The 27,696-nt window shown below is 34.7% G+C and overlaps 1 protein-coding gene across 4 annotated transcripts in view; it reads right to left on the bottom strand.

Moving 5' to 3' along the window:
- LOC141492991 (hyaluronidase PH-20-like) overlaps positions 1 to 2,806 on the bottom strand; it is a 37,015-nt gene extending 34,209 nt beyond the window's left edge. For all 4 annotated transcript variants that reach the window (XM_074193796.1, XM_074193794.1, XM_074193795.1 and 1 more), the window contains exon 1: positions 2,725 to 2,806. The gene's annotated coding sequence lies outside the window, so the exon portion shown is untranslated. The remainder of the gene's footprint in view (positions 1 to 2,724) is intronic.
- Positions 2,807 to 27,696: the final 24,890 nt, after the last annotated feature.

Raw genomic sequence — 27,696 nt, forward strand, 5'->3', positions numbered from 1 at the left:
TGAATGCTGAAGACTAAAATTAAAAGGAGTTTTTTTTAATCAACTAGAAATTCAAGCTAGGATAAAATTGTCTCACTATATATTATAACAATTAGTCTCTTCCCAGAAGACATATAAGAATGTACCTCCTTCCTCATCGTTTTAGAGAATGGAACAGTGGGAGAACTATGGTTGTAGAACACTACTCATAAGTTATCATTTTATTGATCAGTTCTACTGAACTGCTTTTTTTCTCTTTTGTTTTGATTTTTAGTCTTAAGGGTATGAATCTCAGGATGGGGGAGGGGAAGGGATATCCTGAGAGATGATGGTGTTATGAAAGCAAAAGCAATTAATAAAAAAGCTATTTGAAAAAGAAATAAAGTAAACTGATTGACCCAAAATAAAATGGACAACCAGGTCAATTAGTTAGTCAACAAGAATTTATTTAGTGTTTGCTATGTGTCAACAACTCTGGAGATACAAATAAAGGTGAATGCATAATTCCTGGCTTCTAAAAAAGGAAGACATATGAATAATTATGTATCAGTAAATTACCTGTATCACTGAAGATTTTCAAGTGAAGGCAAGGCATATGTCTGTCAGAGGTAATATATAGAGGATTCTTGAATTCACTGGAAGGTTGGACTAGATAACTTCTCAAGGTCCATTATCATTCTGGGAGGCAGTGTGGTATAGTCATATAAATTTCTTTTTTTTTCCTTCCTTTCTCCCCAATTCCACTCTGGACATAGTCACCATTAGGCACACACACACACACACACACACACACACACACACACATATGTCTATATACATATACTTACATATAAACGTGCATGTATATTGTAAAATATACATGACTTTTTAAAAGCCATTTATTTTCCAGCTTCAGTTCCTTCACCTGTTTAAAACACTGAGATCACTTTTTTCCTTTTAAGAGCAATGGAAGAAAAGTTCTGCATAAATACAAATTACTTAAGAAGGCTCTAAAAATGCTATGCCAAGTTGCTATCTCTCTACATGCCCCACCATTTGAGTTTTCATTAGATCACTTTCTGCAAATATTTCAAGTAGAATTTGTAGAATTCAAGTAATAAGGCAGTTCTGTGATAATATTTTAAATTTTTTTTTATTTCTCAATGGGGTTAAGTGACTTACCCAAGGTCAGACAGCTAGGTAATTTTATGTGTCTGAGGTCAGATTTGAACTCAGGTCCAACTGAGTCCAGAGCCAGTGCTCTATCCATTGCAAAACCTTGCTACCCTGTGAAAATACTTTTTTATGAAAATTTGGCTTTGTTCCACAGTTATTGATACAATGGGGAGCAATTTAAATACAATCCAGATTCTGTAAAACTGCAGTCCTTCTGGTGCCCACTTCCACAAATTTCATGTCTTTTTTTAAGGTTAAGTGCCATCATTTATTGTACATCTTTAGTAGTAGAAGCTATGGGTAGAGGTAGATAAAAGCTGGTTCCCTAATCATGTACGGCAGCTTCTCTCCCACTCCCACCAAGTTTTATCATATAGTTTTAGCTTACCAGGTCTCCCTGCCATCCTTACTCTTTGCCAACCCACCAATGTGAACCAGGGTATAAGCCAAGGCCACAAATGTCACCACTATTTATTTTAACATTTGTATGTTTTTTCATGATTAAACATATATAAAACTGTGCTACCATTTTTAAGTTGATATCTTTTTATTTGTCACTGATAAAGTTTTTTAGTGTCCAGTTATTGATTCCATTTTTCCCATAAGCTATATGGTTTTTACATTGCAATTTTGCAATGTTAAGTGATTTTTAAGAATATATGTCACATTATAACAATAGTAACTCCATTTGTTAACAACACTGACTCCATTTCTTAACGATACTGACTACATTTCTTACTAACAAGAATTCTGCAACAGGATAAAAAGATCACAATGGAAAATTATACTGAAATTTCTATACTAACATTTAATACATCACATCCCATTTCTCAAAGTCATTAAAAATTCTCAGTTTTAGGAACTGAATTAGAAAATACAGCATAACTTTTTTTTTAATTTAAAATTTTATTTATTTATTTTTCCAACTACATGCAACAGTAAGTTTAAACAATCATTTTTTTTACAAGGTTTTGAGTTTTACATTTTTCCCATCCCTCCCCCCCTACAGAAAGCAATCTAATATAGGCTCTACATGTATAACTACAGCATGACTTTTTGTCAAAGGAATTAGAGTGATTGACAATCAATTGGAGAATTACTAAGGAAGTTATGGAACATAAATATTTTGGAATATTACAGCATTGTAAAAAATTATGTGATAAATACAAATGAGCTTAAGAAGACAAGAACTAGAATGAAGAAAGCAATACACACAATGTAAATGCAAAGAACAATCACTAGTGAATACTCTGATATAATACCAAGGTTAGCCTCAAAGAAGAATTATAACAAGGCAACTTCCTTGACTTCTTTCAGAGGTGGTTGGCTTTACATTACTTTTTTTATTTTTTATTTTTTGCTAAAATCAGAGTTTTGGAAAGATAGGGGTGGGGAAATTTAGATGATGTCCCTGTGAAAGATATCAATAAAAGTTTATTTCAATAAAAATAAGTTGCATCAGAAATCAGTACCTAAAAGTAATACAGAACCATAATATTCAGAGCCATAATTCAACTATTGGCAACTGGGTCAAGCAAGTATTATGAAAGGCAAATTCAAATCTACTTTATAAGACAAATAAACAGATACCTTAGATCTCACCCAAAAGAAGAGAGACAGAGAGTCTTGTAGGGTGGTTCAAGACTGTAGAATATCACAAAGTTTCTGCTGGAGAAGTAGCAAAACCTGACAAGCCAGATAAGAGCTCATTAAAATATGTCACCCTTAAGTCACTTCCTGTTTTAACTAATTATTCCTATTAACTAGGTGCAAAACTTAGCTGCTTCCAACTATAAAGAATATAAATGCTACTCTAAATTTGTGTGTCCCAGATGACACTCTCAGTTGTTCCAACTTACTTTAATATTTCTTCAAAGTTGAATGGATGGAGACTAGTACAAGGGTTGATGAACAAATAGCAAGAAATTGGTTACATTCAAGAAAGAACTTCAGTTCTTCAAAATTCAGAGTAATACCCATTCCCCAATAGAAACAGGATCAAGAGACCATATATCTATATGTGTGTATGTATGTGTATACATGCATTTATATGTGTATGTGTATATATGTATATTACGAACCATTAATAAACATTTAGAAAGTTGCTTATTCTCTATTAGATCAGCCACTTTTTATGTATTAGCAGAATAGAAATGCCTTATATTACCAACAGTTGGAAAATAACAATAAATTATAGTTCATCTATTGAATAGAATGTTATTCATATAACAACATATAACCTTGAATTTGGTAAGAACTTAATAATTTTTTAATGCAATGGAATTGAACCTAATTTTCAAAATAACAAATAGGAAGGAAAAAAAAGAACTTTGGAAAGAAATTCTAAATAATGGAAAGTGAAGAGGGCAAATTACAACATGAACAATGACAATACCAGATGCTGTTCAAAATACTTTTTAAAATTCATTCTTGGAGTTTTATGTCTACTTCTTTTGCAACATGGACTGCCCCCACTAAAGTGCAAGACCTCACTACCTCAAACCTGGACTATTGCAATCAGTCTTCCTGTCACAAGTCTCTCCCAACTCTAGTCCATCCTCATCTCCTTAGCAAGATGATCTTCCTAAGTACATATCAGTCATCTACTCAATAAACTCCAGTGGTTCTCTATTATCTCTAGGTCTAATATAAAATCTACTATTTAGTATTCAAAGTCTTCCATAACTTACCCCTCTCCTCACATTTCCAGTTTTCTTACCCCTTATTCTTTTCTATTGTTATACGTCCTTTGTTCTCAAAATGGATCATGACACTAGGGAGGTGATGCCATGACAAGCAAATGAATTGAATTTGAATGAGGTGGTGCTGTACTAAGTCACCAACCTCACCTTCTCATCCAGAATCATCTGGGTCTAATGGCCAGATATGAATCAAGAAGACTGGAGATGACCCTGGATGTGAGTCAATCAAGGTTAAGTGACTTGCTCAAGGTCACACAACTAGTAAGTGTTGTCAAAGCACAATAATTTCTCAAATCTATATATCTTGGTTAAAAAAATTGATTCCTTTATGTAGTCACATGTTAGTAAGAAATTAAGACTTGTCAATTGATTAAGACTTATTAATTACAAACTCAGGAGGACAATGATCAGGATCTTGAGACATTTGTCCTGCCAGGAAGAGACAACAAGAGACCAGATACTATTGTACAAGGATGATAGTCTTTGAGGGGTAGTTTTGGGTAGAAATATAGTGCAACTTTCATGGTTAGACCACAAGGGGATTAATAATTTTCCCTATTCTCTGTTCCTGTATAAAAAACAACCTTTTCCCAGTCCAAGGGGTGGCCATTTGTTTTTAAATGGTCTCCATCTTAAGATTTGGATCTATACTTTCTGTCGATTTTTTTAATCCTATTTTAAAGTTTTTATAATTTGAGGGTTCATATTGTCAGGTGTCTGAGGTCAGATTTGAACTCCTATCTACATGCTCTATGATTTAGGGACAGTGGACTCCCTTCTGTCCTTCAAACGATATTTGGGTATTTTTACTGATTATCTCTCATACATGAAATTTTCTCCCTTTTTATCTCCATCCCCTGGTTTCTCCTAGCATGCCATTTAACCCCATTGCCTCCAAGAACAATAATTTAAGTTATTAGAGAAGTTTGAAGTGAATTAAATTCTTTAATTAAAGGAAAGAAAACTTTTTGTAAGAAGTAGCAATTGAGTTAGGATTAAAAGGATAGATAGAAATTTGATAGAAAAACAAGGGGAAAGGTATTCTGGACATAGGAATGGCATGAATAAAGATATAGAAGAGGGACGATACAAAGTGCAAATCATCTTCATGGGATAAAATAGAGTTGATGGAAAATAATAAGAGGTAATCACTGATGAAAACTTGTTAACTTTGGTTATATAAAATTGAAAAGCTTTTATATTAGCAGAATTGGTGCAGCCAAAATTAGAAGTATTAGGATAAAATTTGCAGCAAATCTATGATAACCAAGATATTTTAAGAAATTTGTTAAAAAACATATAATGAATCATTCCCCAGTGGATAATAGGCCATCTCCAAAAGAGGATAGTCATGTTTTCAAAAAAGATATTTAAAATCTGTTAGATCATCAATGAGAGATACAAATTAAAATAATTCTTCATTCTCATCAGATTGGTAAAGATAAAAAAATAACATGACAAATAATGTAGAAGCTTCAGAAATATAAGCACACTGATTCATTGTTGGTATAGGTGTGAATTGGTCTAAAACAATTAGAAATTATATCAGACAAGTCACTAAACTGTATATACCTCTTGACCCAGGGATAACCTGCTATGCTAAAGAAAAGAGGGGAAATTTTATTTATCAAAAAAAAGAGGGGCAGCTAGGTGGCACAGTGGATAGCCCTGGAGTCAGGAGTACCTGAGTTCAAATTTGGCCTCAAACAATTAATAATTACCTAGCCATGTGGCCTTGGGCAAGCCACTTAACCCCATTGCTTTGCAAAAACTAAAAAAAAAAAAAAAAAAAAAAAAAAGATAGTGCTTTTTGTAACAGCAAAGAATGAGAAGAAAAACTACATGTCCATCATGGGAGTGGTCAAATTGTATTACATGAATGTCATATAATCCTTCTATATCATAAAAAACAAGAGACATGAAGAATTCTGGAAAACTTAGGAAGATTTGTAAAACTGAGGAAAAAATGAGGTAAGCAGAATGAAGAAAGGACAATTTACAGAACCTAATAACATAAAGGAAAATAATAGAGAAATACTTCAGAACTCTAATAAATGCAGTCAGCAATCATGATGACTTCCTGATGACTTTCATCCATTTGCAAAGAAGCACTAGACAACAGAGGCAGAATGAGGAATATATTTTGAGAGGTGAGTGACCAAGTTGCTGACTTGTTTTGTTTTATCGTCCTGACTTGGAGGCATACTAAAATGGTAGTGATGTTAAAAAGAGAAAAAAAAAAAGAAAGTGCATCAATAGAACATTCTTAAAGAGTAATAATAGAAATACCAGTCACTTGTGTTCTTAACTCATTAAATCTTACATTTATTATTACTGGGGTTTGTTGGAATTAAGGGTGTTTGGGGTTTAATATCATGAGGTTATAGTTCTTAGATTGAGAGCAGAATGGTTGTAATATTTGAAACATGAAATTAAGTATGACATGGATTTTATATCAGTTACAGCCCACCTCCCACTAATTACATATGTGATGTTAAGCAAATCACTTAATCTTTCCAGGCCTCAATTTCCAGAGGGGTAGGACCCAGTCCAAATAGTAAATCGTTGAGTGCTTTCTTTAAAAAGAATAACATCAGAGAAAGAAATGTGGAGTGACTATGAAACACACAGGGATTGGTATTATTTCAGAGAATACATCTTTAACAAATAAAGAAAGCACAATTACTAGACCATCTGCCAGGAAATGCTTTGTTATTCAGAATCTATATTTGCAAAGTTATTTAAATAATGGACATTTACCTACCTACAGAATCAATTTGCAACTCAGGGAGAAAAACAAACGTAAATTTAGATGGAAATCCCATTAACTTAGAAAGTGATTTTTAAAGATTTCCACATGCCCTCAAGAGCAGTACTCCTAAATTAGAAGCAAAAGAAAGAAAAAAAAAGACAAGAAAAAGCCTTGAAATTCCAACAGAACACAATTCTGACAAACATTCAATAAGCAACTATGAAATGTTGGTCAGGGGACACAAAGATAAAAAAAAAAGAAACCTAGTCCCTCACTTCCAATAGCTTTCCATATAATAAAAGAACTTCTATAATAATAATATAACAATAATAACAAACATGATGAAGTAAGTGATGAGTGACAGAAAGAGATTCATAGGATCTACATTCAGAGCTGAAAGGGATTCCCAGAGGCCATTTGGCTTAATCTCTTAATTTTACAAATGAGGAAAAAAGAATCCTAGAGAAGTTAAGTGACTTGATTGAAGTCACACAAGTTAGTAAGCAGTGGTGGTGAAATCAAATTCAAATCTAGTTTCTGATTCCGACTACACTATATTGCCTATGAAAAATTTAGAAAGGGAGAGCACTTCGGCAATGAAATGAGAGAGGGAAGGGATCACAAAAGACCCAAGGTACATCAAAAACAATTTTTAAAAATTAGCTTCTGATTTCTGAATTTTTAAAAATTTTTTGTAAAGACTGAACTATAGTCCAACGCATTCCCTTTGCCTGTTCACTCATATCCTAGGACCCTAGAAATGGACAGTACCCTAGAAATGCAGGATTTTTTTAAGCCAATACCCAATAGCCCCACCAGTGTTTGTTTACATGCACAGCTTGACACAGATATACTCTTCAATTCAATTTTCCCCAGAAAATACTTCAAAATCATTTGCTGGCAGAGAAACAATTAAGAAGAAAATTTGGAAGTGAGCAGGAGACACTCCCCCCCCTCCCTCATATTTACTGTGCTTCTTTCCTGCCAGGTCACAGTTTGCAGAATACCTCCTTCAAGACTAGATGACTGGGACTAAGAGTGGGAAAAGGGAAGTGAGGAGGAGGCTTGGGGAGACAGGCTGTCACTGAGTGTACTAGTGCCCTCAGGAGATCAGAGATATCTCTGATGTTTCAGGAATTTTTGCAATGAATCATAAAGCAAAGAGTTTTGAACACACTTAAAAGTGGGTGCTTGACATCCTAAAGGATAAAAATCCTTATTTCTTTTCTCCCCTTATCTTTTTTTTAAACAAACCTTCCTCTCCTAGCAAAAAACTTTCAGGCAAACTTCAAACAAATCAAGTAAGATTTCTATAGTTAAAATGTTCTTCTTAGACACTAAAATTCTCTAATTTCCATTATCTAAGAACTGGTCTCCTTGGTCATTTGTCTCACCAAGAGCCATCATTCCTTTTCAATTTAGCTGTTCTAGCACCCAAATGGCACAGTGGATAAAGGGTGGAATTGGACCCTAAAGACTTGCGTTCAAATCTTTCCTTAAATACTTACTGGCTATGTAACCATGAAAAAGTGATTTAATCCCTCTCAATTTTCTCATCTGTGCTTTACAAAACTTAAAGAGCTTTATAAATCCTAGCTATTACTATCTCCTCCCTCTCTTTCCCTCCCAGTTCTTACTCCTTTCCCAACTCTATAAGTAGTTCCATTATCTAATGCTTAACTATGTCAGTAATACACAGAATGTGGGGGGGGGGGACTACTGACCATTCCTCCAGATGATCACTGGTATTCAACAATAAAATGATGGTCTAGATGTCTTTCATTCATAGAGTTAAAATCATAGCAAATTATAAAGTTTGAAAGAAACCCTCGTTTTCACTGTTGGTCCAGTAGTCCAGGAGAACTCACCTAAGAGGTAACTGACTTTCTTCACACACACACATGCACACACACACACACACACACACACACACACACACACACACCCCAACCTCATATTAACTCTTGGATTTGAAAGAAGGTGAAAAATGCTGGCTACCTGTTAACTACCTGTTAAATATTTAGATCAGTTTAAAATTGCAATTGCTCACCTGCTAAACTCCTAGTGGTCAAGGAGTCAGTCCATTCAGTCTAATGTTCTGAGCAAGGAGTTTTTAAACTGTTTGCTCAGAAAAGGAAGCTTTTTCCTAACCAATTAAAAGACAGACTGAATCCTAAAGAGATGTTGTAATGTGATGGGGGAGGAGAGTGGTGTTAGAATTTTTTGACCTATCAAATCCAAGTTACAATAAGTTGGGGGGGAGTGGAATTATGAAGTGTATGCAAACATTGGAATGCTGTAAACACCTGAAATGAGAGTAAGAGTTCAGTTGTAATACAACCTGAGCCAAATACTGAACCTGAGCTTGATAAGCATCAATATTTTGAAAAGTTAGTGCCTGACTAATAAAGGAAATATGGGAAACAAATGAACTTTAAAACAGAGCTTTATCAGAAAATTAAAAATTTTAAATTATTCTTTCTTTCTAGCAGTAATAGTTTCAAAAATTTTTAAAGCCACCTGTGAACTGTGTAACTAGGAAAAAAAAGTCAATTTTTTTCTGGTTTCTGTCATTTTTAAGGACAAAAAAATGTTAAAACTGTTCCTGCTTGGTACTTCGCTAAATCCAATTCTGCCCAACAACAACATATTTAGGTAGGGCTTTAAGGTTTCAAAAGCACTTCATAAAAATTATTATTTTATACTCACAAAAGTCCTGGGAGTGAGGAGCTATTATTATCCCCATTTTTCATATGAGGAAACTGAGACAGATAGAGGGTTAAATGATTCCCCTCAGACTCACATAGCTAGTAAATATAACTAGTAAGTTAACATTTCCAGCATCCTTAAGTTTCTCCCTTTTGTTTAAATGTTGAATTTCCTAGGAGTTAAACTCAGATGAACAATGAAGATCATCTAATTCCTAAATATTACAAAAGAGAAAATGGAATTCCAAAAATGATCCCTCAAGAATTTGATATTTTTCTTAGCTTTCTACTTCTTTCCTTGCCTTCTATTTCTTTTAAAAAAAAAAAAACATTCCAAGTGTTACCTTATTGTTTAAGAATAAAAAGTTTTATTTTTAAAAATAGTCCCTCGAGATGATTGTGAATGATCAATTATGATGGCCCTAGCTGCTCTCAACAATTCAGAGATCAAGGGCAATCCTAAAAGAACTACTATAGACAATGCCATCTACAATCAGAAAAAAAGGTATGGAGTTTGAATGCATAGCAAATCATAATATGTTCACTTTTGAAAAAATTCTTTTATGTTTTTTCTTCCCTTTCTCATGGTTTTTCTCTTTCCCATTAGTTCTAATTACTCTTTCAAAACATGACTAATATGGAAATATTTTAAACATGAATATATATGTACAATTTTTATCAGACAGTTTGCTGCCATGGGTATGGGAGAGAGAAGGGAAGGTAATAGAAAAATGTGGGGACAGTTAGGTGTCGCAGTGGATAGAGCACCAGCCCTGGAGTCAGGAGTACCTGAGTTCAAATCCAGTCTCAGACATTTAATAATGACCTAGCTGTGTGGCCTTGGGCAAGCCACTTAACCCCATTTGCCTTGCCAAAAAAAAACTAAAAAAAAAAGAAAGAAAAATGTGGAACTCATAAATTTGAAAATGGATAAATGTTGAAAAAAACACCATTGCATGAAATTGGAGAAAAAATATAAAATTTAATTTAAAAAAAGATTATATGGTTGGTAAAAAGCAGGGTTTGGGATTCAAATTCAAGTCTTCTGACTTCAAAGCCAACATTCTTTCTATATACTTCGACCTAGCTACCAAAAGAGCCTTTCCTAAGACCAAAGCTTGTTTAAATTACCAATTCAATATTTACATAAAAGGAAAACTGTAATTAGGTCTTCTAAAGGAAGTTGGTAAAACACTAGCTAGAGAATAGGTGCATAGTTTCATTTGTGATGTGATCTGATCCAGACTTTCCATTCTATGGTAAAGAGTATAACCTATCCACCCTTCTCATCCCTTGCATTCCTATAAATCTTCCTTTAGGAATCCTACACAATAAGCTAGAAGTTTTCCTATAGGTCTGCTAACAACCAGGGAAACTTGTGCTGCAATCATACTATGAAACCTCCCTCTCATCAAATAACAAGTCTGCTTATTTTTCCAAACATGTCCTGCATGATAGATTTTCTACCACTCCTTGCCCATAGAAAATCATTTTAATATTTTACAGACTATGTACACATTTATCACATCTCTCCATCATTCTTCGAGGGACCCAAAGTTTTGACTCTTCAGAGACTATAGTGTTCCACAATTCCCAGTCATAGGACATAACCAGAATAATATTGGGTGTGCTTTGTTAGGTTGTTTTTTTTTTTAATTTGGCACTGTAAACTAAAAGTACAATAAACTTTCATAAATAATCCTGCTATCATTCAATTATAGATATTAAATTAAAGCAGTTCTTAACTATTCTTATGTCATGGACCCCACCTGAGATCTGGTGAAGCCTTTGAATCCCTTCTCAGAATAATGGTTTTAAGTGCAAGAAATGAAATAAATAGGATTTCAAAGGAAATCAATTATTCTGAAATAATGTTTTTTAAATTATGCTGAAATAAAATGTTTTTTAAAAAGTTGAACCTCCAAACCTTTGTTATAATATTAATAAACATTAATTAATCACCTAATATGTTTGAGGCACTGTGCTGCCTCAGGAATAAAACTTAAAAAATGAGATAATCCTTACTATCAAAGAATTTATCTTTGTCTGCTTTGTCTACCTATTCTGAAATACAGAAGGTTATCACTGTCTGCTACACATTTCCACCTAGATATCTCACCAATATCTCAAATACTACACATCTAAAACTAAAACTACTATCTTCCATCTAAACCCACACATCTACCAAACTTCTCTATTTCTGCCAGGGATAATGATAATGATGATGATGATGGTTATCCTTTGTTCTCAAAGAAGACTAAGACATCAGGGAGATGATGTCATGACAAGGTCATGATTTAGATTTGAGTGAGGGGTGCTGTGCTAAGTCACCAGCCTCACTTTCTCCTCTGGAGCCATCTAGAAGTGGTCAAATAGGAATCAAGACAACTAGAGTTGGTCTTGGATATGAGGCAAACAGGATTAAGTGACTTGACCAAGGTTACACAGCTACTAAGTGTTTGAGGCTGGATTTTAACTCAGGTCCTCCTGAGTTTACTCACCCAATCTTCTATCTGGCAAGAATACTACTATCCACCCCCATCCCCATCACCCAAGAATACTTCTCAAAACAAGTTCACCCCTCATATTTAATATGTTACCAAATCTTACTAATTTTGCCCTAAACATCTTTGGAATCTATCCTCTTCTCTCCATGCAAAGAATCATTGCTCTAGCTAAGGTACTTTATACCTCTTGCCTGGACTCTTTATTGATGCTCCTTTTCCTATTTCTTGCATTCCCAATATATCATTCACACAACTGCCAAAATAGGTTTTGAAAACAAGAGAATGGTCTGACGATAGCACTTTCATCCTCAAAAATCTTTAAGACTATTTGAGGGAGAAGGGAGAAATAACTCTTTATCTTGATTTTTAATACTAATGGCAATACTATTCCCATGACATTTTCTAAACGTTTCTCACATTAATACTTCCACACACTCCTTTATCTAGTCAAATGAGCTCTTCTCCAAATTCAACTTTCCTTTCCAACATCCATATATTTGGACAAATATCTCTAATCTTGGAAATTACTCCATAGTCATCCTTATGTCCACCTCTCTGAAGTCTTATCTTCCTCTGAGATTTATCTCATATGCTACATCTTCTCTGACTATTTCCCTCTACTTTGTTATGGTTTTCTTCCACTTCAAATGACTTTGTTTATTTAACCGAGCATATTGTAATCACCCCCATTAGAAAATAAGCTTCTTGATGGCAGAGACTCTTTTTTTCCTTTGTGCCTTGGAAAGCCAAAGGACTTCAAACACAATAAGCACTTAAATTTGTCAGATTAAACTGTATATTTCTAGAAGAGCCTTTGAATATGAAAAATATGCTTCCTGTCTCATCACAGAAGGTCTCAAATCAACGAAGTGGGGCACTGCGTAACTTTCACAATTTTCCTTATTATTCCCTAGAAGTTTATCTTATTGTGATTTAACAAAAATAGAGTATAATAAAAAAAAATTCAACGTGCTTGTTTGTATGTTTTATATATCATGTAGTCTAATTAAGAGTAGCCAATATTGGGGTGGCTAGGTGGAATAGTAGATAAAGCACCAGCTCTGGAGTCAGGAGTACCTGAGTTCAAATCCGGTCTCAGACACTTAATAATTACCCAGCTGTGTGGCCTCGGGCAAGCCACTTAACCCTGTTTGCCTTACAAAAAAAAAAGAGTAGCCAATATTATTCAGAGAATAATAACAGCCAAAATTTATGGGATTAAGATTTGCAAATCGCTTTATGCTTTTTTCCTCCTTATATTAATCCTAAAAGGTAGGCTTTACAAGTATCCCTATTTTACTAATGAGGAATAAATGAATTGACCATAGCCACACAGTCAAGTGTCTGAGGCAGAATCTGAGATGGGAGTTTTCTATTGTTGTTGTTGTTGTTTTTGTTGTTCAGACTTTTCCATCATGTTCAAGCCTTTGGGGCCCCCATTTGTGGTTTTCTTAGCAAAAATACAAAAGTGGTTTGCCATTTCCTTCTTCAGTTCATTTTGTCGATGTGGAAACTGAGGCAAAAATGGTGACGTTACTTGCTAGATTCACATAATTACTAAATGTCCGAGACTGAGTTTGAATTCAGATTGTTTTGACTCCAAGCCTGGACTTATTCATTGGACCACCTGGATAAATGTATTGAATTCGGAGTCAGGACTTTCAAACTCCAAATACTCTAGCCACTGTGCCGGTAAGATAATTCAATATGGGAAATTCTTTGTTACAAATATTGTTTCTTCATCTTAAGGGAAATAAAAAATAGGATACAACCTTATAGTTAGAAGATATTATCTGGATGAGGACCCAGAAAAGGAGACAGAATAAGAGTGATCAGATAGGAGGAAGAGAATCAGAAAAGAGTGATATCCCAAAAGTTTAGAGATAAGAGAGGGTCAGGCTAGATTATAAAGGCTTTAAATGCCAAAGGATTTTCAATTTGATCATGGAAGCAATAGAGAGCCACTTGAGTTTATTGAGGGGAAGGAAAGTTGGGAAGGGGTATGACATGGTTGGATCTGGATCTGTTTTGAAAGTTGTACTTGAGTGAATGGGAGGATGGATAGTATTCTTGCTAGATAGAAGATGGGGTTGGGCAAACACAGGAGGACCTGAGTCAGTAGCAGACTACCTGTATAAAACACACCAATTCCAAAGAGACTTAAATCACAGAATTCTAAAACTATAAGAAGGAATAGATAAACAACTAGTTCTGGTGTCATGAAGAAAAGTACAAATTTAACTTTAGATATTTAATTTTTGTGTGACCCTGGACATGTCACTTACCCTCTGTTGTCTCAGCTCTCTAAGAACCTACCTCACAGAATTGTTGCAAGGATTAAATGAGATATTTGTAAAAATAAAAAATAAAAAAATAAAAAATAAAAGCAAACACATTAACTTTGCTCAAAGTTAAGTTGCCTCTACCTTGTTATTTTCTTCCATTTCAAATGATTCTGTTTATTTAACTGAGCATATTGCACTCACCCCCATTAGAAAATAAGCTTCTTGGTGGCAGAGACTCTTGCTTTCATCTTTTTGCCTTCAAAAGTAATCAAAGAACTTTAAATACAATAAGTCAAACACAATAGACTTTCTCGTAGTAGAGCCTAGCACATATTTGGTGCTCTATAAACACTTATTCTCTTCCTTCTCTATAGGAGATTACTGAGTCCTACTATCTCATTTCACAATCAAGGAAAAAGAATAAGAAAGCATAAGAGTTTTGACCAGCATCATCTAATGACAGAGCAAAAGAGCACGAGTCAGTAAACAGTTATTAATCACTTACTATGTCTCCAGCATTATGTCAAGGGCTGAGTACACAAAAGAGGCAAAAGTCACACCTTGCACACAAGAAAGTCAAAGTACAAACAAAAAAGACAATGTACAAACATATATATATGTATATATATATATATATATATATATATATATATATATATATAACAAACTACATATGGAACAAAGAGGAAATAAAAGAGGGAAAGCAATGGAATGAAGAGGGTTAGTAGAATTTTCATTGGGAATTTAAGGAATTTGGGGAAACTAGTTGGTAGATTTGAAGAGGAAGAACATTCCAAGCATAGGGAATAGCCAGAGAGAATGCCTAGAGCTCAGAGATGGTTCATGTAATAAGGAGGCCTGGATCAAAAAGAACATGTTGGTCAGTAAGTTAAAGAAAAACTGGAAACACTGGAGAAGGCTAGGTTGTAAAGCTTTGAATGCCCAAGGATCTTCAATTTGATCATGGAAGCAATAGGGAGTCACTTAAGTATATTGAGGGGAGGGTGTGAGAGGTATAACATGGTTGGACCTGGACTTTAGGAAAATCATTTTGGAAATCATGAATTGGAGTGGTGTTTCTATTGAAATAATCTAGGTATAGTTGCACTAAAAGAGGAAAAAAGGGTAAGTATTCAAGATATGTTGTAAAGGCCTTGGCAACAGATTGCATATGATGAGGGGGAAGATAGTAGGGAGACAAGCATAATACTTAGCTTATGAACCTGAGGGAATGAGTTGCCTCCCACAGTAATAGAGAAGGTAGGAGGAGTGAAGGTTTAGGAAGAAAAATAATGAGTCCTATTTTGGATGAATTGAATTTAAAATGTCCACTGGACATTCAATTCAAGATGTCAGAAAGACAGATTGGAGTTGAGCAGAGAGGTTTGGGAAAGACAGGTAGATCTATGAATCATCAGCATAGAGATGGTAGTTAAATCCAAAGAGGTGAAAACTCCTGATGAAAACACCCTTTATAAAGGGAAAGGAGAAGACCCAGAATACAATCCTATACTTAGAAGACATTATCTGGATGAAAACCCAGAAAAGGAGACAGAGTGGGAGTAATTGGATAGGAGGAGGAGAACCAGAAGAGAGTTATATCCCAAAAGCTTAGAGAAAAGAGAGGGTCAAGAAAGAAAAAGTTATCAACAGTGTCAATGGCTACAGAGAGATCAGAGAATGAAGATTAAGTAAAGACTAATGGATTTGGCAATTAAGAGACCATTGATAATTTTGGAGGAAGCTAGGTTGTAAGCTAGGTTGTAAGAGATTAATAAGAAAGTGAGAGAACGAATGGAGGCATCTATTATAAATGGTCTTTCCTAGAAGTTTTAACTACAAAGGGAATGGTAAAGAGTGAAATGAAGGGTAGTTTGGGTTTGTTTGCTTTTTTTCAGAATAAGGGAAGCAAGGGCATGTTTTTAGGAAGTAGAGAATGAACCGGTAAATAGGGAGAGATTGGAAATAAAAGAATAGGGAATGATAGGAGGGATGTTCTGTTGGAGCAGACAGGCTGGGATGGGATTCTGGAATAGGTAAGAGGGCTGGCCTCAGTAAGTACATTTTCATTTAAGACAGTAGTAAAGGAAGAGACATTGACATAAGGCATATGAATAATATGAAGAGAGAAGAAGGAGCCTATGGTGGAGGCAAAGCATTCAGATGAGAGAATGGGGAAAGGGGAGCCATGAAAAATATGAGAAGGTATGAAAATGTTTGGAAGAGTCACTGTGGAGAGTGGGAAAGTGAGCTGAAAAGAGAGAAATAGAATTACCTAGCATCAATGAGAGTACTATTGAGGCTACATAATATAAATTTGAGGTGGATTTTGAATGATTTATGTTTTTCTCCATCTTTGCTCAGCAACACATATTGCATGAAAGCAACAATCATGGGAGTAATCAAAGCTGAAGCTTAGCTGAATGTAATTAGTGATATGATAAGGGGACTAGGGATCAAGAGAGGGCTGTGTAGAATTGAACTGATTCACTGAAGTCAATGGTGGGGGGAAGGAGAGAGTAGCTTCAGGGAAATGACTGAGGAGAGAACAGAGAGGTCAAGGAATTGACAGTCATGGTGCAGATGTACTATTTAGTAAGGGAAGACAAAAGGAAAGGGGGAAAGTCAATATATTATTGGAGAAGGATTCCAAAATTCTTGAAAACAGAAGTGGTACATGTGTGGATGATAGTCTGATCAAGGGTACAACCATCTCTATGTGTGGCTGAAATTGGATGGAGTAGTAGCTCATGGGAAGTGAGTACTTTGAGTAACTGAGTGATTAGGGTATTTGAGGAAGAAATGATTGTTGAAGACCTCCTAGGATAAGGGCAGGAGTTGGGGAGGAGAGAAAAGAGGTGAACCAGGTATTAAACTCATTGAAGAAGGAAGGAGAATAACCTGGGGATTTGTAAACAAGAGAAACCAGGGTTTTGATAGGGAATTAAATAGGAATAGTATAGGACAAATTACTAAGTGATGGAAACAGATGAAGAACCTGAAAATGGCAAAAGAAAGCAAGGAGTATTCCAGCTCCCTCACCTCAACCAGTAATCTGAGTGGAATGACAAAGGTATAACCAGTACTAAAAAGACTTGCCAGAGAGGTAGGTGTGTGCTCAAGGAGGAACCAGGTTTCAATAATTGCTAGAAGGTAGAAAAAGAGAGAGAGAGGAAAGATTTAGATCAAAGGGAAGTTTGCTTCCTACTAAACAAGCATTCCAGAGGGCACAGTGGAAGGATTGGATGGTGTTTGGTTACAATTTGGGGAAGGGAAGGCTTAAGGGGCCTGGGAATAAGGAATCAACAGGGATGAAGACCTAGAGGGTTCAGAATTACTGGGATATGAAGGATATGAGCAAAAAGGAGGTTGGAAATCAGGCTGGAGTTGAGAGCAATGAGATGGAAGGCTTAAAATTTTCCTCTGAAGGGTAGTTACTAAACTGAAAAAGGGTACACCAGGAGATGGAAGTTGAACCTGAACAATAGAAGAAATGTTCCATTCATCAACTTTTCCTTTTTCCTCTTACCTTAAGAAACAGATACAGGAGAGGAAAAGCCAGAGGTCAAAAAGAAAGTTACTGAACCTTCACCACTTTTCAACTAGGAAATTGGACTGTCAATAGGAGATAGAAATTACCTTGTTGGAGATCAGTGTTTTGGGGCAGATGAAAGATGTCCTGTCCAATCCTGCCTAGTCCTTGATGCCTTCCTTCCCTCGGGGTAAACTATATCCAGAGGGAGGTGGAAGGTACAAAACTGCTAGTTGGAAGAATCTTTGGTTTGAACATTTGATACTAGAACTCAGATCTCTTGACTTACTTCTCAGAAACAAAAAATCTTTATCAAAGAAGAAATTTAGAGTATGCACATAATCTTAATGATGAATTAGTGTTCTACTTAGTATTACCTTAATTTACTAAATGCTTGAAATTTAAATGGAATATATCCTTATTACATGTCATCTATACCAAGCCAGAAATAATAATAAAATAACAATAACCTTCATGTGGTGTTTTAAGATTTACAAAATTCTTTAACATTATCACACTTTATCTCGCTGAAATAGAAAACATTTCAATGCCCCCAAATATTATTTAGCTGGCAGTATCAGTGGCCTATGCCTTAGCTACTACATCTAGCTACAACCCTAGAACTGACTCATTCAATAAAAGCCTGAAGAAAAAGAGGCTTAACAAACAAGATGCCAATTTGAAACTCATTCCTTTGCTAGAGATGTTTAATGAATATCTGCAAATGCCTCAGCTATATATAGCACCAAGCTTCAGAGCTAAACTAGATGAAGTCTGACTTCACTGACTTCACTACCACTACTTCCTGCTGTAGTGGTAACTGCCCAACTAGTAACACAAATGGATTTGCTTCAAGAGTATGTAGCAACCCAGGTCCCAAATGGTAAATGTTCAAAGATATAAAGTCAATTTGCTAAAAAAAAAAAGTCAACATCAATTGCCTTATGAAAAAAATGTTCTAAATCACTAATAATTAAAAATAATTTTTTTAAACTGTGAGGTTCTACCTAATGTATTCTCTAATAAACATGCCCTCTTTGTGTGACCAGGTAAATTTATGAGAGAGTTTATTAACCTTCTTTGATAAAATAATATAAGATCAAGCTCATTAGTTTAATGTCACTTTTATTATCAGGTTTTCAAAATATTTATCTTGATGTGTCTTCTTGAAACATTGGTTCTTAATCATATATCTTAATCATCTTTTATATGACATACTTTATGATATCCTAAAAAATAGTCCATATTATTCATTATATTTGTTTCAATGTGTCCTCTTGGAACATTAGTTTCTTCCTTATTCATATGTTCTATTTTTCTTTTCCTATGAGATATTTTATCTCACTAAAACATGCCATACTATTCTGCTTTTTATTGAAGCATAAGTATTTATTGCAGTTTTCCTTAGTTTTCTTTTCTTTTAAAATAAGTAATTTGAATATTATTTTAAATCTAAAATCAGGCTCCTGTCTTTCCTTACCTCTCCTTGTTGCTTTGATTTGTGATATGTTTCCCTGAAGCTTATGTTGCTTTTTCTTTTTTTAAAAAAAAATCAGCTCTACATGTATTCTTTAAAATTTTAAATTTCAGTTTTCCAATATCCTGGTTACTTTGATTGAAGTCACATTGATTTCTTCAGTTTCATTTTATATTCTTTGCCAAGCCAAATCTCTAAAACATGTTCCCATATTCTGATAGTTCAAGCTAAATAATAGTGTAATGGGACTGACATTTTGAACTCTTTTGATTCCAGTAAAACATGGTATTCCCTCTACTTAATAGATCCATTACTTGATCCCTCTAGGGTCTTTCCTATGGAAACAATGTGGAATGGTGTAAAAACTACTGTCCTGGATGCAGTGAAACATCTCCTAGTTCTTACAAGTCACTACAGCTTGCTAGGAAGAAAAAAAATTACTAAAGTTAATTATTTCTTAAAACTCATAAATTTTTAAAAACAAATTCTTCTTTTAATAGTATTACTTTTCATTTACCTGAACACTGTTGCAGATAGCTTTTGGGAAAATCACAGTTTAATTTCATTTAATTCAATAAACATTTTATTTTTGTCTTTGTATCAGGAGAGTGAAACATAATCTCTATAGCATAGTGGTTTCTTCGTATTAGATGTTATCTAATCTCAACTGGACCTTCACTGTTAAATCAAATCCTCAGTAATCTTCCCCTCCTCACTGACTATCAACATTCCCATGTTTTACCCAAATCTCCACCCTCCATCAGAATTCTGAGAACTCTCATCAGATAAATTACCCCGCTACTTTTTTGAGGAAATTTATGTCCAACCATCATTTTAAGTTCCCTCATTGCTCTTTTTTTTGCATTTCAACTTTCCTTTTATCCATTCTATCCCTCCCAACAATTTTGATAACATAGTGGATAGAGCACTGACCTTGGAGTCAGGAGGACAGGAGCCTGAATCCAGTTTCAGGCACTTGACTCTTACCAACTGGGTGACCTTGGGCAAATCACTTAATCCTGAGTACCTTGCATCCAGGGATATCTCCAGGCATCCCAATTCATATCTTCTGGCCCCTGGACCCAAATGACTCTGGAGGAGAAAGTAAAACTAGTGACTTAGCACACACACACCCCCACTAAAATCCAATTCATATGCTTGTCGTGACATCACCTCCCTGATGTTATAGTCTTCTTCAAAATGAACTCTGGGTAGAGAAGATACCTTGAAGAAGTGTTAATTTGGCAAGATGCCAAGAAAAATCTTTTGGGCTCAGTTCAGCTTCCTCTTAGTGTTAATTTTTTTAAAAATTAAATAAAAAAACTATTAGAAAGCTTTTATCAGCTATGAATTTCAATAGCACTGGGCCTGGAGATAGGAAGGCTTGAGTCCACATCCATTCTCAGACACTTACTTGCTGTGTGTTCCTGAGCAAGTCATTAAGCTCTGTTTGCCTCAACATCCCAGGGTTGCTATTTGGATCAAACAAGATAGCATTTTATAAAGTATTCAGCACAGTGCCTAGTATGTAGTAGATCCTCTTTAAATGCTAGTTGTTGATATTGTTGTTGATAGTATTACTTACATTAAGTGCCCTCTATTCTGACACATGATTGATGAGCTCCTCCTAGAACCTCCTTTTTAAGGAGATCCAGGCTTGCTAGATCTTTCAGACTCCTGATTCTTTCAGCACTCCTGATTCTCCAGACTTTTTCTACCACATTTCCCCTCCCCTCTCCTTTTAGCTTCTTTCTTTTTGTCTTTCCCAATAAGAGTGTAAACTCCTTGAGGTCTGAGACTGTCTTCTCGCTTGGCTTGATATTGCCAAATCTTGGTTGGTTGGTGGTTGTCCTTTGTTTTCAAGAAGACCAAATTACATCACTATGCTGGGGTCAAAGTACATGACTGATAAGACCAGTTCAAACTTGGAAGGCTCTACCACAGATCTGGAACAAATAGTCCTTAAGAACAAGTCTTAGCATAGCCTGGAAAATAGTAAGCGCTTGATTAACTGTTTGTTGACTTGTTAACTCAACATGATCTCAGCAATGATTGCATTTTTTTTGACATACTGAAAGGTATGATTCTTCTAGAAAGAAAGCAGTAAAATTCTTCAACCTTTAGGCATCCTAAAGTGTTAAAAGGAACTGCTCTTGAATAGGAAAAACTGGCTTTGTAGTCAGCACATACAAATTCAAGCTCTATGATTTATTACTTGTCTTTTGACAAAATATATCACTCATTTCTATTAAAAACACTTAAGAGGGGGCAGCTACCAGACACTTAATAATTGCCTAGCTTTGTGACATTGGACAAGTCACTCTTAACCCCATTGCCTTAAATAAAAAAAAAAAACACTAGAGAGCATGGAAATAAATGGAGTGTTCTTTAAAACAATAAGCAGTATCTATCTAAAACCATCAACAAGTATTATATGTAATGGGGTTAAGCTAGAAGCATTTCCAATAAGATCAGGAGTGAAACAAGGACTTCTGTGATCAACACTATTATTCAATAAGGTATTAGAAATGTTAGCTTTAGCAATAAGAGAAGAAAAGGAAGTTGAAGGAATTAGCATAGGTAATAAAGAACTAAACTCTTACTCTTTGTAAATGATACGATGGTATACTTCAATAATCCTAAAAAATCATCTAAAAAACTGCTTGAAATAATTAGTAACTTTAGCAAAGTAGCAGGATATAAAATAAACCCACATAAATCATCAGTATTCTATATATAACCAAAAAGACACAGTAGTAAGAGAGAGAAAGAGAAATTCCATTTAAAATAGCTATTGACAACATAAAATATTTGAGAGTCTATCTGCCAAGGGAAAATCCAGAAATCATAGGAAAACAAGTATAAAATACTTTTTACACAAATAAAATCAGAGTTGAATAATTGAGCAAATGCTATTATTACTTGTATAGCCTTGGGGTAAGTTGCTTCCCTTTTGATCCTTTTTTTTTTTAAGTTTCTGAGGTCACATTTGAACTCATGTCCTCCTGACTCCTGGGCCAGTGCTCTATCTACTGTGCCACCTAGCTGTCCCGCTTTTGATCCTTTTTGATGACAATTGGAATAGACGGTATCTAAATTCTCTGTCAGCTCTAACTTATTTATCCTTTAAAATATTTTCAATGTTAGTGGTCTGAGATAGTTTCAGTTCTAGATAAATTAGGGGAAAATGTTCTTAATTTCAAGAATAATCCCTCTCTCATTTCTCTAATGGAATTTTTTTTTCATCATAAGTGAATATTGGGAACCGCTAGGTGGTGCAGTGGTTAGAACATGGACCCTGGAGTCAAGAGAACCTGAGTTCAAATACAGCCTCAGACACTTAATCACTTAGCTGTGTGACCTTGGGCAACTCACTTAACCCCATTGTCTTGCAAAAACCAAAAAAAAAGTAAAAATAGACTCAAACTATGGGTACCACCTGTAATATCCTCAAATCACTAATATTTGTCACTAATGTGAATCTGTTGGCTATATCTGACCTTAGGAACCTCCTGGTAAGGATCAGTACAGTTGCACCTTAGGCATCCAGAAAAATGTCAGGTAAGTGAAGAATAAGGAGCAAATGTTTATCTTGATGAAAAGAAAGATGTTGCTAACTTTGGAGACTTTTACATCTTCCCGAAGTTTGTGAACTATTATAGCATTTTAATTGACACTGAGGTTGATTATGGGATACTTTATTCACACTGTATTAGCTGATCTTCTCAATAACCAATTGAGATAGGAAAGTTAAATTTTATTGTGCCATTTTACAATTAAAGAAACCAAAACTTTGGTGGATAAAGCACCAGCCCTAGAGTCAGGAGGACCTGAGTTCAAATGTGGTCTCAGATATTTGACATTTATTAGCTATGTGACCTTGAGCAAATCACTTAACTCCATTGCTCCATAAAAACCAAAAAAAGGAAGAACAAGAAGAACAGAAGGAAAAAGGAAGAAAAAAGACAAAGGAAAGAAAGAAGAGGAGAAAACCAAAGCTTTGTGAAATTCAGTGACTCACCCAATATCACACAGAGTGAAAGAGCAGGATCTTGATCCTAGGGCAACTAGGTGGCAAAGTGAATAGTGCACCAGCCCCTGGAGTCAGGAGGACCTGAGTTTAAATCTGGCCTCAGACTTACTAGCTGTGTGACCTTGGGTAAGTCATTGCCTTACAAAAAAGAAAAAGGATAAAAAATTTCATAAAAAAGAAAATTGCTCAGATCTATTAGAACCAGATGGTAAAATAAAGATTTAAAAAATAGAATTCATGAGTCACCTCCTGAAAGAAACCCTAAAAGAAAAAAATCCAATGAATATCATAGTTAAAATCTAGTTTTCATGTCAAAGAAAAAAATACTGTGCCAGTTTTTAAGTAATGTTACTATGAGTCCAAGAGTCAGTTAAAATGCACTCCCAGATAGAAATGTCTAACTTTGGATTAAAAAAAAGAAAAATTACTGTAAGCATCCATAAAGAAGCAATTCAAGTACAGAAGAAATTCACATCAGAATAGTACAAGAGATTTTAAAATATAATAGTTCTTTTTAAATATAATTATGAATATTTAATGTGAGATATTCTGTAAGAATTATAAGTAATCAACAAGATCTCATGCTTATTATTTGCAAGATTTCACATTATTTTACAAATTCTGTTGAACAAAACATTTTAAATGAAATAAATTATAACTTGAAAGATGTCTATGGGGCGGCTAGGTGGCATAGTGGATAAAGCACCAGCCTTGGAGTCAGGAGTACCTGGGTTCAAATCCAGTCTCAGACACTTAATAATTACCTAGCTGTGTGGCCTTGGGCAAGCCACTTAACCCAATTTGCCTTGCTAAAAAACCTAAAAAAAAAAGATGTCTAACATGATATAATATACATATACAAACTTGGTTTTGATGTTGAACTTTTTTAGATCAACAAATTTTTATTGCATTTGACTCAACATCTTACATGGATCTTTATTGAAGTTATTTCTGTATTTTGAATTGAAGCAAGAATAAATCAAAATGTTTGCTTATACAAATACATAGTGGAAAATAATTGGAGAATTTTACAAACACTCCAAATAAGAGCTGGAAATTCATTTTTTATTCTTAGCCACCTAACCAATCAATGAAAATGAATAAGTAGGTACAATATAAAATATTTATACTTTTATACCAGTAAATGATGAACACTATGTTAAATAATAAATGTATTTAAAGTTCAATTGCATTTGTTTCTAATTTTTAAAAATGTTTATATATGAAGTAAATTTTGTGAGGAAAGAATGCCCTTGGATGTGAATTTTTGCTTTTATCACTGATATTCCAGCTACATTGTCACAGAAATGCTATTCAATGTCTGACCAGTCTTGCTAATCAGTTCATCTGAAACTCTTCCAGGGAGAAGGATAGTAATTTCATTAGAAAATTAGTTCAAATAGGAAAATAGCCTTAAAAATGCAATAAGAGGCGATATAATGTTTACAGAAAGTTTTTGAAGATCTAGGATGACTAAAAATGTCTTATAATGTGTGTGCTCAGCAATTATGGTTTTCAAGCAACTGATGTTTGTCCTGTAGGAGTATAAAAAGTCGTATTATCTTGATAAAGTGATTACAGAGCTGTTAAGGTATGATTATAGGATCTTAAAAAAAGGGAATAGGGAAGTTATTCCTGTGCATGGTACAGAACACAAATGAGAATGTACCATTCATTGAAAATTGGTTTGTCCTTGAATGCCAAATCCTTGTTGTGTTTTGGAAACAATGTGATTACTGGTTGAAAAATTATATCTATATCTATATAGATATATATTCATATTGCTCTTAGAAGCATTCAGAGTTGGATGCAATCACTTCTAACACCAAAATTATTTTATTCATGATTATGAATCTTTACATGTATGTATGTATATAATGTGTATACACATACTCATTGCCACAGAAGAATTATATTCATGAAACAGCAATTGAAACTACCAAACCACATCCAAAAGAAAACCCCCTGATAAGATATATGACTCATCTCTTCCGCCATCTTTGCCCATAGAAATGGTAATATAATACATTCCAATCTGTTAAAGATCATAGGTTAATATAATTAGAGCTGAAAAGGGCTTGGAGTCTATCAAGTCCAAATTCCTCATTTTATAGATGAGGAAACTGAAATATAGAGTGATAAAATGATTTGTCTGGGATCACAGAACTAGTCTGAGACAAGATTTGAACTCATGTCACTCTGATTCCAAGCATCTCTTCTTTTTTTTTAAAGATTTTATTTATTTTGAGTTTTACAATTTTTCCCCTAATCTTAGTTCCCTCCCCCCACCCCACCTCCACAGAAGACAATTTGCCAGTCTTTACATTGTTTCCATGGTATACATTGATCTAAATTGAGTGTGATGAGAGAGAAATCATATCCTTAAGGAAGAAACATAAAGTATAAGAGATAACAAGATCAGACAATAAGATATCAGTTTTTTTTTTTCCTAAATTAAAGGTGATAGTCCTTGGTCTTTGTTCAAACTTCACAGTTCTTTCTCTGGATACAGATGGTATTCTCCATTGCAGACAGCCCAAAATTGTCCCTGATTGTTGCACTGATGGAATGAGCAAGTCCATCAAGGTTGATCAGCCCCCCCCACATTGCTGTTAGGGTATACAGTGTTCTTCTGGTTCTGTTCATCTCACTCAGCATCAGTTCATGCAAATTCCTCCAGGCTTCCCTGAATTCCCATCCCTCCTGATTTCTAATAGAACAATAGTGTTCCGTGACATATATATGCCAGAGTTTGCTAAGCCATTCCCCAATTAAAGAACATTTACTTGATTTCCAATTCTTTGCCACCACAAACAGGGCTACTATGAATATTTTTGTACAAGTGATGTTTTCATCATCTCTTCAGGGTATAGACCCAGTAGTGGTATTGCTGGATCAAAGGGTATGTACACTTTTGTTGCCCTTTGGGCATAGTTCCAAATTTCTCTCCTGAAAGGTTGGATGAGTTCACAGCTCCACCAACAATAGTGTCCCAGATTTCCCACAACCCTTCCAACAATGATCATTATCCTTTGTGGTCATGTTGGCCAGTCTGAGAGTATGAGGTGGTACCTCAGACAACCTTTAATTTGCATTTTTCTAATAAGTCATGATTTAGAACAATTTTTCATATGACTATGGATTGCTTTGATCTCTTCATCTGTAAATTCAAGCATCTCTTCTTTAGTCACTATAACATCTAGCTACTCTTTTGGGAATGCACTTGGGATAGAGTCAAGAACCATGAAGCTATGATATTTCTCCTAGTCAAAGTACTTTAAACTTGGCTCACAACTTTTAGAATGTGAGTGGTCAGGATGTAAATAGAAGTTAACATTATAATCTTCTATCAGAAGAATATATGCACATATAAATGCACACACATGCATACATTTGTATACAATGCACATATATGTATATATACACATATATTCATCCATAAACTTTATAGCACACACATATATGTGTATGTAAAATATAATAATTCAAAAAAATCCAAAGATAGTGGATTTATATCCTCAAAATACTTTACACTGGAAAATTAAGTATAATTTTACAGAGGACAAAATGAACTTTACAAAATAAAGAACTTTAAGGCATTTCTGATTTAAAAAAACACCAGAGCAGAGTAAAACTTTGAAAAGAAAACCTAAGTCAAGAGAAACCTAAAGAGGTAAATGTATTTGAGCTATTGAAAGGGAATTTATGATGAAACAGTACTAACATTCTTTTAATAATTATTGGTTGTCCAATTTCAAAGATGAAAACACCAATCAACTTAATGGTAACTTGCACAATTATGTTTACTATTATGTTGTACAAGGCATTCTTCTCACTTGCCCTTTCCAGAATCACCCCACACCCTGATTTGATAGGAAACAGGACTATTGGTGATGGTCTGGATGCTACTGAAGTCTCTTGGCTTTTGAATTGCTTTCTCTTTCTCCTGCACCTCGGCTCACCATCTACATGGGGGCAAGCATCAGCAAATGATTTCTGGTGATAGAATACAACCATCCAGTATATCCAAACCTGTTTCTTGATGGACTAATCATCAGTACAGCCTTTTCTCTCAGATTCCTTCTTCAACCATGCTGCCCCCCCATACCCAAAGACTTTAATTTCCCTGAAGGTACCTGGCAAGTCATAGGAATAATGCTGTCAGATTGCTAGTGAGACATCATTTATGGTTGGAATTATAACATTATCTGATCATCTTCCAACCTCCAACTTTCATTCTTGATTAATGAAAACATTCTTGGTAAATGCTCTTGCTCTGGTCCATCTTGTGCTGGTCCAAGAATTTCACCTCTAGCAGCAAAATATGAATGTTCCTCCAACATTCTCTCTTAATCATGACCCCAGTTCCAAAAACCAACAAATAGAGAGAAAACATGTGTCCCTTCAAAAGCTTAATATCTTCACTGGATACTGAGAAGATGAAATAAGAAAATCTGGACCCCATGGTGACTGGGTACTGTTCTAAAGGTTTGCAATGCACTAGCATAGAAAGAAAATAGAAGAGGGTGAAACTTGCTAATTCTCATAATTGGGGTACATGAGGAA

This window comes from Macrotis lagotis, chromosome 7 (genome assembly GCF_037893015.1).
Source record: "Macrotis lagotis isolate mMagLag1 chromosome 7, bilby.v1.9.chrom.fasta, whole genome shotgun sequence".
Lineage (NCBI taxonomy): Eukaryota > Metazoa > Chordata > Mammalia > Peramelemorphia > Peramelidae > Macrotis > Macrotis lagotis.